Source organism: Ranitomeya imitator, chromosome 6 (genome assembly GCF_032444005.1).
Source record: "Ranitomeya imitator isolate aRanImi1 chromosome 6, aRanImi1.pri, whole genome shotgun sequence".
NCBI lineage: Eukaryota > Metazoa > Chordata > Amphibia > Anura > Dendrobatidae > Ranitomeya > Ranitomeya imitator.
This window is the reverse complement of record NC_091287.1, coordinates 41,289,286-41,303,202: the sequence shown is the minus strand read 5'-3', so window position 1 is coordinate 41,303,202 and position 13,917 is coordinate 41,289,286.

Below are 13,917 nucleotides of genomic sequence, written 5' to 3'. Positions count from 1 at the left end.
CCTTTAACAAATGTATAAAAAAAGGACTGGACATTGGGGAACATAGAAGAGGAGCCCATTGTAAAAAAAAACAAAAAACCCATCAACCTTAGTCCCTTTATTATGGTGCAGAGTTTTGCCAACCTGGACAGAAGGACGTGAGGCTTTCTTTTTTCAATACACAACCATAGAATACACCTATAACACGACCATACAATACACCTATAACACGACCGTAGAATACACCTATAACACGACCATAGAATACACCTATAACACGACCATAGAATACACCTATAACACGACCATACAATAAACCTATAACACGACCATACAATACACCTATAACACGACCATAGAATACACCTATAACACGACCATAGAATACACCTATAACACGACCATAGAATACACCTATAACACGACCATAGAATACACCTATAACACGACCATACAATACACCTATAGCACGACCATACAATACACCTATGACAGGACCATACAATACACCTATGACAGGACCATACAATACACCTATAACACGACCATACAATACACCTATAACACGACCATAGAATACACCTATAACACGACCATACAATACACCTATAGCACGACCATACAATACACCTATGACAGGACCATACAATACACCTATGACAGGACCATACAATACACCTATGACACGACCATACAATACACCTATAGCACGACCATACGATACAGGCCAAGAAGGTGTTACGGGATAATGGAGATTTCCAACAAGGCACAGTGTATAGATGGAGGAGGAAAATGTCGGTGACCCATATTAGGAGAACCTCCTCAGTGTCATCTTTAGCATCATCTGGAGGGAGATCTGATGGAACCCAATATTCAATTGAAACTAGATTTGGGAATAATAAAAGGAAAAAAGATCAAAAGGTGGATTCCATTAAACGTCCGCAGACCTCTGGCTCCAGGAATGATGCTTTAAAGGTAATTAACCTATCAGATCGTGAATTGAGTGTGGAGGAATTGTCTGTACTATCTAAAGGCCCCTTCACATTAAGCGACGCTGCAGCGATACCGTCAACGATCCGGATCGGTGCAGCGTCGCTGTTTGGTCGCTGGAGAGCTGTCACACAGACAGTTCTCCAGCGACCAACGATCCCGAGGTCCCCGGTAACCAGGGTAAATATCGGGTTACTAAGAGCAGGGCCGCGCTTAGTAACCCGATGTTTACCCTGGTTACCAGCGTAAAAGTTAAAAAAAACAACCACTACATACTTAACTACCGCTGTCTGTCCCCGGCGCTCTGCTTCTCTGCACTCCTCCTGTACTGGCTGTGAGCACAGCGGCCGGAAAGCAGAGCGGTGACGTCACCGCTGTGCTTTCCGGCTGACCGACGCTCACAGCCAGTACAGGAGGAGTGCAGAGAAGCACAGCGCCGAGGACAGACAGCGGTAGGTAAGTATGTAGTGTTTGTTTTTTTTTACTTTTACGCTGGTAACCAGGGTAAACATCGGGTTACTAAGCGCGGCCCTGCGCTTAGTTACCCGATGTTTACCCTGGCTACCAGTGAAGACATCGCTGGATCGGTGTCACACACGCCGATCCAGCGATGTCCACGGGAGATCCAGCGACGAAATAAAGTTCTGGACTTTGTTCAGCGACCAACGATCTCCCAGCAGGGGCCTGATCGTTGGTCGCTGTCACACATAACGATTTCCTTAACGATATCGTTGCTACGTCACAAAAAGCAACGATATCGTTAACGATATCGTTATGTGTGAAGGTACCTTCAGGGTCTTACTTTCTCGCCTAGCACGCGGCTTGACACCTTTACGGTGATCAAGGATTTGCATGTGTTCGGGAGATCGTTATTGTTCAAAAAATGGCACCATAGTGAAGAGATTCAGAAGTTATTCCCTCTACCTGAGGAGCAAGCTGCATTGAGGGATTTGGAGGAGCTGGCAGAGGAGCACATCAATCCATCTTTAGGTAAGGTACCTCCATCACTCCACCCCAAATCAAAGAAATTCCCTCCCTTGTCCCTATGTCCAAATGTGGACATATTTATCCAGTTAGTAACAAAAGAACTTGAAGGGATTCCACCTATAGTTTGGCGGGACAATTTAACTAAGAATGAACATCGAGCGATACAATCCCTGAATAAACAGAAGGATATTTTGGTAAAACCTGCGGACAAGGGAGGGAATGTTGTAATTTGGCCTACTAACTTATATGAGGCAGAGGTGTATCGGATGTTGAGAGATCCGATTTGTTATAGAAAATTAACGTTTAATCCTCTTGCCTCATATAAAGAGGAATTACGTAAGATCCTTGAGAAAGCAGAGGAGGGAGGCATTATAACAGAGAAGGTGAGGGAGAGTTTATTAGTGAAAGATCCACGTATCCCGACTCTGTACTTATTGCCAAAGGTGCATAAAAATCAGAAAAACCCTCCGGGGAGGCCCATCATCTCCGGGATAGGCAGCCTTACGGAGGGCATCGGGAGATACATAGACATGTTCCTTAAGCCATTGGTGGAAGCCATACCCTCATATACTCGTGATACATCTGACTTCTTGAAAAAGATAGATTCAGTACATATTGAGGAGGACATGCTTTTAGTGACTTGCGATGTGGAGTCGCTTTACACTAACATCAGGCACCACGATGGCTTGGGGGCGGTCTCTCATTTTTTGACCATGACAAATTTTTTGAGGGAGGAGATCGACTTCTTAGTGTGTCTGCTTCAATTTCTTTTGACGCACAATTTTTTTATTTTTAATGGATCCCTCTACCTGCAGCTCCGGGGCACTGCGATGGGGGCGGCTTGTGCGCCCTCTTATGCAAATGTGTTCCTGGGGCTGTGGGAAAGGGATCTATTCACGTCAGATCAGGGTACATCGATGGAGCGGGTCATTTTTTAGACCCGCTACATCGATGACATCTTTATGATCTGGCGTGGTACATCATCTGAACTTAAAACCTTTTTTCAGTTTTTGAACAATAATAAGTACAATATTCATTTGACATACAGACAGAGTTTTGAACAGATTGAGTTCCTTGATGTTGTGGTCAGGAGGGACGCCAATGGTCTTTTGGTCTCCGATGCCTTCCGTAAGGATACTGCGGTAAATTCTGTTCTACATGCCAGCTCCTCTCACCCCTCTCATGTAATCAATGCAGTTCCATATGGTCAATTCCTTTGGATAAGAAGAATCTGTTCTACTATGGAGGCCTTTGAAGAACGTGCACTGGACATGAGGGGGAGATTCCTGGAGAGGGGATATAGCCGGAGAAGTATTAAAAGAGCATACAACCGTGCGAGAAATGCGGATCGCCATCAACTTCTTTATTCATCAAAGAAAAAAAACGGCTACAAATCAGGTAAGGTTGGTGACGACCTATAACTCGCAATGGACAAAACTCTGGGAGTGTGTGGCCAAACACTGGCCCATTTTACTAGCAGATCCGGTACTTAAACAGTACCTGCCGGAGAAACCATCTCTCACTACGAGGAGATCTAAAAGCCTGAGGGATATGTTGGCTAGGAGCTTGTATGTCCCGGAAGTACAGCCATTATTTGGGTCACAAAGACAAACTAGGCCCCCATGGGGTTGTAAACCATGCGGGAAATGTGTGGCGCGCCCAAATGTGGATACAGCAACCGAATTCGTGTCTTCAGACGGACGGAAATTTAACATCACACATACAATAACGTGTACTACCACTGCTGTGATGTACTATGCGTATTGTACATGTAGTAAAATCTACGTAGGATTGACCACTAGGGCTCTGAAGATACGGATTAGGGAGCATGTAAGGGACATTCTTGCTGGAAAACAGGAAGAGAACCTGGATCTATTGAAAAGTGTCCCCAGGCACTTCAAACAATTTCATGATAGTGATCCTTCAGGTCTGAGGGTAAAGGGGATAGATTGTATTCCCTTGAATCCACGGGGGGGGTAATGTCAGCAGAGCCCTGGCCCAAGAAGAATCCCGTTGGATTTGGGAACTTCGGACATTGAAACCAGACGGTTTAAATGAAACATTAAGCTTTGCGCCTTTTCTTTAGCATGGTTACCTTTTAATATGTGTGTTGTGGTTCATCTGATTTTATTATTGATGTTGTTTTTTTATAAAGTTTCTTTAATATGTATATGTTAATTTTCAGCCTCCGTTTTGTATGTTTATTGCTGGCCCACCTGGAAAGGGATTCAATCTGGACGAAAAGGGGAAGATATTCTCACTATATGCACTTCACTTTCCGTTTATGTATGTTCATATTCATGTCCATGCTGGCTCACCTTGAAAGGGATTCAATTTGGACGAATATTGGAAGATATGTTCATTAAATGCACCTTGTATCATGTCTATGTAGATTGTATAGTATGGAGATATATGTATATCTATTACTGATGTATTGTATGCACATGGATGCTCACGGTATTTATTTGTGTATTTCAGTGATTACTGTGTACTCATTTTATGTATTTATATATATTTTGTAGATATATTCACTATTGGATGTATAATCTGGTGCTGTATATATTCACTTACTTGTATGGAGTGACTGTGTATTGGTTGCTCCTTATGAATGGTGTTTTTTCGTTCCGTTGTGGTCTATGGGAGTTTCGGGTTTTAGCCAGCAAGTAGGGTTAATGGATTTTACACGCAAGCGGTGGGATCGTCTGTCTATGGCACGATAGGTGTAGACTATATAGGAGGCTCCAAGAATTGTGTATGATACATACCTCATGTCTATGGTGTCTTTTATGACTGGTTTTGTGCACCATCAATGGTGGTCTCTTTTAAGTGTATGTCTTAATAAAATTTGATATATTTGTTCATATTTTGAAGTCTGTCTCAGTACTTTATCTGTAGGTTTATATACAAATTGTGTGTACGGGACCGTTATGGTGGTAATATCTCCTAACGGACACAGGGGTTAATTTTGTGAACACCTGTGTTTTTGTTTGCCTGTGATTGGTAAACTATAGCACGACCATACAATACACCTATAGCACGACCATACAATACACCTATGACAGGACCATACAATACACCTATGACAGGACCATTCAATACACCTATAACAAGACCATACAATACACATATAGCACGACCATACAATACACATATAGCACGACCATACAATACACCTATGACACGACCATACAATACACCTATAACACGACCATACAATACACCTATGACAGGACCATACAATACACCTATAACACGACCATACAATACACCTATAACACGACCATACAATACACCTATGACAGGACCATACAATACACCTATGACACGACCATACAATACACCTATAACACAACCATAGAATACAACTATAACACGACCATACGATACACCTATATCACGACCATACAATGCACCTATAACAACAACCAAACGATACACCTATAACACGACCATAGAATACACCTATATCACGACCATACAATGCACCTATAACACGACCATACAATACACCTATAACACGACCATACAATACACCTATAACACGACCATAGAATACACCTATAACACGACCATACAATACACCTATGACAGGACCATACGATACACCTATAACACGACCATAGAATACAACTATAACACGACCATACGATACACCTATAACACGACCATACAATACACCTATATCACGACCATACAATGCACCTATAACAACAACCAAACGATACACCTATAACACGACCATAGAATACACCTATATCACGACCATACAATGCACCTATAACACGACCATACAATACACCTATAACACGACCATACAATGCACCTATAACACGACCATAGAATACACCTATAACACGACCATAGAATACACCTATAACACGACCATACAATACACCTATAACACGACCATAGAATACACCTATAACACGACCATACAATACACCTATGACAGGACCATACGATACACCTATAACACGACCATAGAATACAACTATAACACGACCATACGATACACCTGTAACACGACCATACAATACACCTATATCACGACCATACAATACACCTATAACAACAACCAAACGATACACCTATAGCACGACCATAGAATACACCTATATCACGACCATACAATGCACCTATAACACGACCATAGAATACAACTATAACACGACCATATGATACACCTATAACACGACCATACAATACACCTATGACAGGACCATACAATACACCTATGACACGACCATACGATACACCTATAACACGACCATAGAATACAACTATAACACGACCATACGATACACCTATAACACGACCATACGATACACCTGTAACACGACCATACAATGCACCTATAACACGACCATACAATACACCTATAACACGACCATACAATACACCTATAACACGACCATAGAATACACCTATAACACGACCATACAATACACCTATAACACGACCATACAATACACCTATAACACGACCATACAATGCACCTATAACACGACCATACAATACACCTATAACACGACCATACAATACACCTATAACACGACCATAGAATACACCTATAACACGACCATAGGACAATTTCCAACCCATTTTTTTTTCAAATAAAGCCATTCCTTTGCTCAGATTATTGCCGCCCTGTAGCAATGGAGATGAGACCAAATGGCTGAGACCATACAATACACCTATGACACGACCATACGATACACCTATAACACGACCATAGAATACACCTATAACACGACCATACGATACACCTATAACACGACCATACAATGCACCTATAACCCGACCATACAATACACCTATAACAACAACCAAACGATACACCTATAACACGACCATAGAATACACCTATAACACGGCCATACAATACACCTATAACACGACCATACAATACACCTATAACACGACCATACAATACACCTATATCACGACCATAGAATACACCTATAACACGACCATACAATGCACCTATAATACGACCATACAATGCACCTATAACAACAACCAAACGATACACCTATAACACGACCATAGAATACACCTATAACACGACCATAGAATACACCTATAACACGACCATACAATACACCTATGACACGACCATAGAATACACCTATAACACGACCATACGATACACCTATAACACGACCATACAATGCACCTATAACCCGACCATACAATACACCTATAACAACAACCAAACGATACACCTATAACACGACCATAGAATACACCTATAACACGGCCATACAATACACCTATAACACGACCATACAATACACCTATAACACGACCATACAATGCACCTATAACACGACCATACAATACACCTATAACACGACCATACAATACACCTATGACAGGACCATACAATACACCTATGACACGACCATACGATACACCTATAACACGACCATAGAATACAACTATAACACGACCATACGATACACCTATAACACGACCATACGATACACCTGTAACACGACCATACAATGCACCTATAACACGACCATACAATACACCTATAACACGACCATACAATACACCTATAACACGACCATAGAATACACCTATAACACGACCATACAATACACCTATAACACGACCATACAATACACCTATAACACGACCATACAATGCACCTATAACACGACCATACAATACACCTATAACACGACCATACAATACACCTATAACACGACCATAGAATACACCTATAACACGACCATAGGACAATTTCCAACCCATTTTTTTTTCAAATAAAGCCATTCCTTTGCTCAGATTATTGCCGCCCTGTAGCAATGGAGATGAGACCAAATGGCTGAGACCATACAATACACCTATGACACGACCATACGATACACCTATAACACGACCATAGAATACACCTATAACACGACCATACGATACACCTATAACACGACCATACAATGCACCTATAACCCGACCATACAATACACCTATAACAACAACCAAACGATACACCTATAACACGACCATAGAATACACCTATAACACGGCCATACAATACACCTATAACACGACCATACAATACACCTATAACACGACCATACAATACACCTATATCACGACCATAGAATACACCTATAACACGACCATACAATGCACCTATAATACGACCATACAATGCACCTATAACAACAACCAAACGATACACCTATAACACGACCATAGAATACACCTATAACACGACCATAGAATACACCTATAACACGACCATACAATACACCTATGACACGACCATAGAATACACCTATAACACGACCATACGATACACCTATAACACGACCATACAATGCACCTATAACCCGACCATACAATACACCTATAACAACAACCAAACGATACACCTATAACACGACCATAGAATACACCTATAACACGGCCATACAATACACCTATAACACGACCATACAATACACCTATAACACGACCATACAATACACCTATATCACGACCATAGAATACACCTATAACACGACCATACAATGCACCTATAATACGACCATACAATGCACCTATAACAACAACCAAACGATACACCTATAACACGACCATAGAATACACCTATAACACGACCATAGAATACACCTATAACACGACCATACAATACACCTATGACACGACCATAGAATACACCTATAACACGACCATACAATACACCTATAACACGACAATACAATACACCTATAACACGACCAAACAATACACCTATGACACGACCATAGAATACACCTATAACACGACCATAGAATACACCTATAACACGACCATACAATACACCTATAACACGACCATACAATACACCTATATCATGACCATACAATGCACCTATAACACGACCATACAATACACCTATAACACGACCATACAATACACCTATAACACGACCATAGAATACACCTATAACACGACCATACAATACACCTATAACACGACCATACAATACACCTATAACACGACCATACAATACACCTATAACACGACCATAGAATACACCTATAACACGACCATACAATGCACCTATAACACGACCATACAATACACCTATAACACGACCATACAATACACCTATAACACGACCATAGAATACACCTATAACACGACCATACAATACACCTATAACACGACCATACAATGCACCTATAACACGACCATACAATACACCTATAACACGACCATACAATACACCTATAACACGACCATAGAATACACCTATAACACGACCATACAATGCACCTATAACACGACCATACAATACACCTATAACACGACCATACAATACACCTATAACACGACCATACAATACACCTATAACACGACCATACAATACACCTATAACACGACCATACAATACACCTATAACATGACCATACAATACACCTATGACAGGACCATACAATACACCTATGACACGACCATACGATACACCTATAACACGACCATAGAATACAACTATAACACGACCATACGATACACCTATAACACGACCATACAATACACCTATATCACGACCATACAATGCACCCATAACAACAACCAAACGATACACCTATAACACGACCATAGAATACACCTATATCACGACCATACAATGCACCTATAACACGACCATACAATACACCTATTACACGACCATAGAATACACCTATAACAACAACCAAACGATACACCTATAACACGACCATAGAATACACCTATATCACGACCATACAATGCACCTATAACACGACCATAGAATACAACTATAACACGACCATATGATACACCTATAACACGACCATACAATACACCTATGACAGGACCATACAATACACCTATGACACGACCATACGATACACCTATAACACGACCATAGAATACAACTATAACACGACCATACGATACACCTATAACACGACCATACGATACACCTGTAACACGACCATACAATGCACCTATAACACGACCATACAATACACCTATAACACGACCATACAATACACCTATAACATGACCATAGAATACACCTATAACACGACCATACAATACACCTATAACACGACCATACAATACACCTATAACACGACCATAGAATACACCTATAACACGACCATACAATACACCTATAACACGACCATACAATGCACCTATAACACGACCATACAATACACCTATAACACGACCATACAATACACCTATAACACGACCATACAATACACCTATAACACGACCATACAATGCACCTATAACACGACCATACAATACACCTATAACACGACCATACAATACACCTATAACACGACCATAGAATACACCTATAACACGACCATACAATACACCTATAACACGACCATACAATGCACCTATAACACGACCATACAATGCACCTATAACACGACCATACAATACACCTATAACAACACGACCATAGGACAATTTCCAACCCATTTTTTTTTCAAATAAAGCCATTCCTTTGCTCAGATTATTGCCGCCCTGTAGCAATGGAGATGAGACCAAATGGCTGAGACCCCCATTTCTCTAATACCCCATAGCAGCAGCCTGTCTGCCTCTATGGTACATGCGCTTGGGTCTGGACACCTTGTAGATCTTGGCTGATGCACTATAGCTATGCTGGGGTTTATAGTGTATTATCAACCACTCTTCATAAAAGTCATGGAATTACAGGATTACCCATGGTAAATATAAATCGTATACGGTAGTTAATATTTAAAGGGAAATGGAAAACATAGCTGCTTTCTTTAAAAATGAAACTGCACCAGTCTTGTCTACAGGTTGTGTGTGCTATTGAAGCTCTGCACCATTCACTTTTAAGGGAATCTGTCAGTAGGTTCATTCCTATGTAATCTGCTAGCAGCGTTATGTAGGGGCAGAGACCCTGATCCAGCGATGTGTCCCTTCCTGGACTGTGTTTTGCTGTTCCAATAAAATCAGTGTTTTATCAGCAGTGCATTATCACTACAGGACTAGGTGTCTAGTGTCCAACCACACCCCCACTAACTGGTTAGCGGCTTTCAGTCAATATACAGTATACACAGAAAGCAGCCAATCAGTGGTGGGGGGCGGGGTTATACAGGACTCAGCATTCCGAGCTCTGCTAGATCTGCTTCACCTAGTAAACTAACTCATTGCTTTAATCAGGGTCTGCTGTCAGACATAGCTGGAATCAGGGTCTCAGCCCATACATTAGGCTTCTGTCAGATTGCATAGCAAAAATCTGTTGACAAATTCCCTTTAACAAAGCTCAGCTGCAATGCCAGACACAACCTGTAGACAGGTATGATGCTGTTTTTGGAAAAAGGCAGCCATGGATAATCACTATAACTATTCTGATGATATCTATAGATTTAACCCTCCGTCACATACAACTGATCTGACAGGCGCTTCTCTTTTACTTTCATTTCTCCTTCCTCACCAGATTGTGAGGAAACCCCCTCCCTCCAGGTAGTCTCCTGTCTCTTGAAGGTCTGTGAAACCTGATATCACAGTTGGATTTCAGAGCTTCAGGGGAGAGGATATAGCTGCACAGATCTCTCAGGCTCATTGTATGTGAATACGTCACATTCAGTAAGGTTGGTATTTTATGTTTTTATTCATCACAATAGTTTATTTAGCTTGTTTTATGAATGTATAGCACAAAATGTGAGGATATTTCATAGAAATAAGGGAGATTTTATAAAAGAAAGTGTGCTGCTCAGGCATATACAGTAGTTCCCTAACATATTCCTTCTCTTGCTTCAGATTATTTGCTGAAATGGAGAGGAAAATGTACAATTTATCCAAACAACTTGATGTTGAGGAAGTAACAAACATGCTGTTAGATGATAGAGACCTCACACTGAATGAGGATTTAGGAGAGGAAAGTGAGATTGATTCTCATGATGAGGTGGAAGAATGTGTCCTGGATTCTGAAACAGAGCAAGATGGTGACAGTGGTGAGGATGAAGAAGTTGGATCATATTATATTGGAAAAGATAAAAATACTAAATGGAACAAGAAGCCATTCCAGAAAAAACGTAGGGAACCTTTAAACATTATTACTCACCTTCCTGCAGTAATAGGAACTGCACGTAATGCAAAAACTGCAGTTGAATGCTGGAACAGTATATTTACAGATGACATTCTGGACTCTATTGTCACATATACCAACCAATATATAGACATTATAATGGACAAGTACATCTGCAACAGAACCATAAAGCCCACAGATGAAATAGAACTGCGTGTTTTTTTTGGATTACTGTACCTTGCAGGAGCTTATAGGGCAAATAGACAAAGTTTGGAGGAACTTTGGGGTAAAGATGGGGATGGAGTTGAAAAATTTAGCCTTGTTATGTCCATAAACAGATTCAAGATTCTAATTCGTTGCCTTCGGTTTGACGACAGAACTACCTGAACCGAACGCAAAACACATGACCGACTTGCTCCAATTCGTGATATATTTCAAAGATTTGTTGTAAACTGTAAACAAAGTTATTACCCTGGAGAGAATCTCACTATTGACGAAATGCTCCCTGGTTTTCGTGGTAGATGTGCCTTTCGTCAATATATTCCATCAAAGCCAAACAAATATGGAATAAAAATGTATGCCCTTGTTGATGCCAGTAAGACCTACACTTACAACCTGGAAGTTTATGCAGGAAAACAACCAGAAGGTCCTTACTGTGTGAGCAACAAACCCATTGATGTTGTAAAAAGACTGGCTGAACCCTTATTTGGATCGGGTCGCAATATTACAGCTGACAATTGGTTGACAAGTTGTGATCTGATTGATTATCTGAAAATTCAGAAGCTGTCATATGTGGGAACTGTAAGAAAAAACAAAAGGGAATTGCCGCCACAGTTTGTAAGTGTGAAAGAGAGACAACAGTACAGCAGTATGTTTGCATTCCATAATGGAAAGGCTTTAGTTTCCTATGTACCACATGCCAAAAAAATCGTACTTCTTCTATCAACACTTCATGATGATGCTGCCATCGATCCTGGGACTGGGGCAGAAAAAAAACCGGAGATAATTACATTTTACAATGCCACCAAAGGGGGTGTGGATACAGCAGATCAGATGTGCTCCACTTTCAACGTCAGCAGAAACATCAAACGCTGGCCAATGGTCATATTTTTTGCTATGTTGAATTTGGGTGCTATAAATTCACAAGTAATTTATCTTGAAAACAAGCTTGAACCACTCCGTAGACGATTGTATCTGAAAAAATTGGCCCATGAACTAGTACTTGGAGAGCTACGCAGGAGAAGCGTGAAAACAATCGGTATCCCCTCTCGCCTTCAAGTTCAGCTCAAAAGGTTCCGCCCAGAAGATGATGGTGAAAAGTCACCATCTGCACCACCTCACAAAAGAGGGAGATGCACCACCTGCCAAACGGAAAGCGGAACCAGAAGGCTTTCAAATTAGGAATGTCTCAAATGTCATAAAGCAATTTGCCTGACACATGCAAAAATGGTGTGTAATTCTTGCTATTTGCTCTGCAAGTGTGACTTTTCTGGGGAAACCTCAGCATCTACTTCTGATTGAATATGTTTTTAATAGTACTTAAGGTACCTTAAAATTAAGTTTGTGTTCAAAAATTTTCTTCGTACATTTTTTTGAGAGAGTCGAACTGGGGACTATTTGGCGGGAGTTTTGAAAAGTTTGTATTTCATAGTTATTAGTTTTATGTTAAGTAAATGTTTTTTTTTGCAACTGATTATGTGTAGTCTCTTTTATTACATCCCTATGAAGGTCACTGATCACTTTTAGAGCACTGAAATTGCAAACATTAGATATTATAGGTATTTTTCCAGCAGGCGCCTGACAGGCACATTGTATGTGAACTCGTTAGTCCGAATATTGTATGTGACGGAGGGTTAAGTTTTTGGAGACTAACTCTACTTTTTGTTAGATCTAAATGGAGCAAGACACAAACAGAT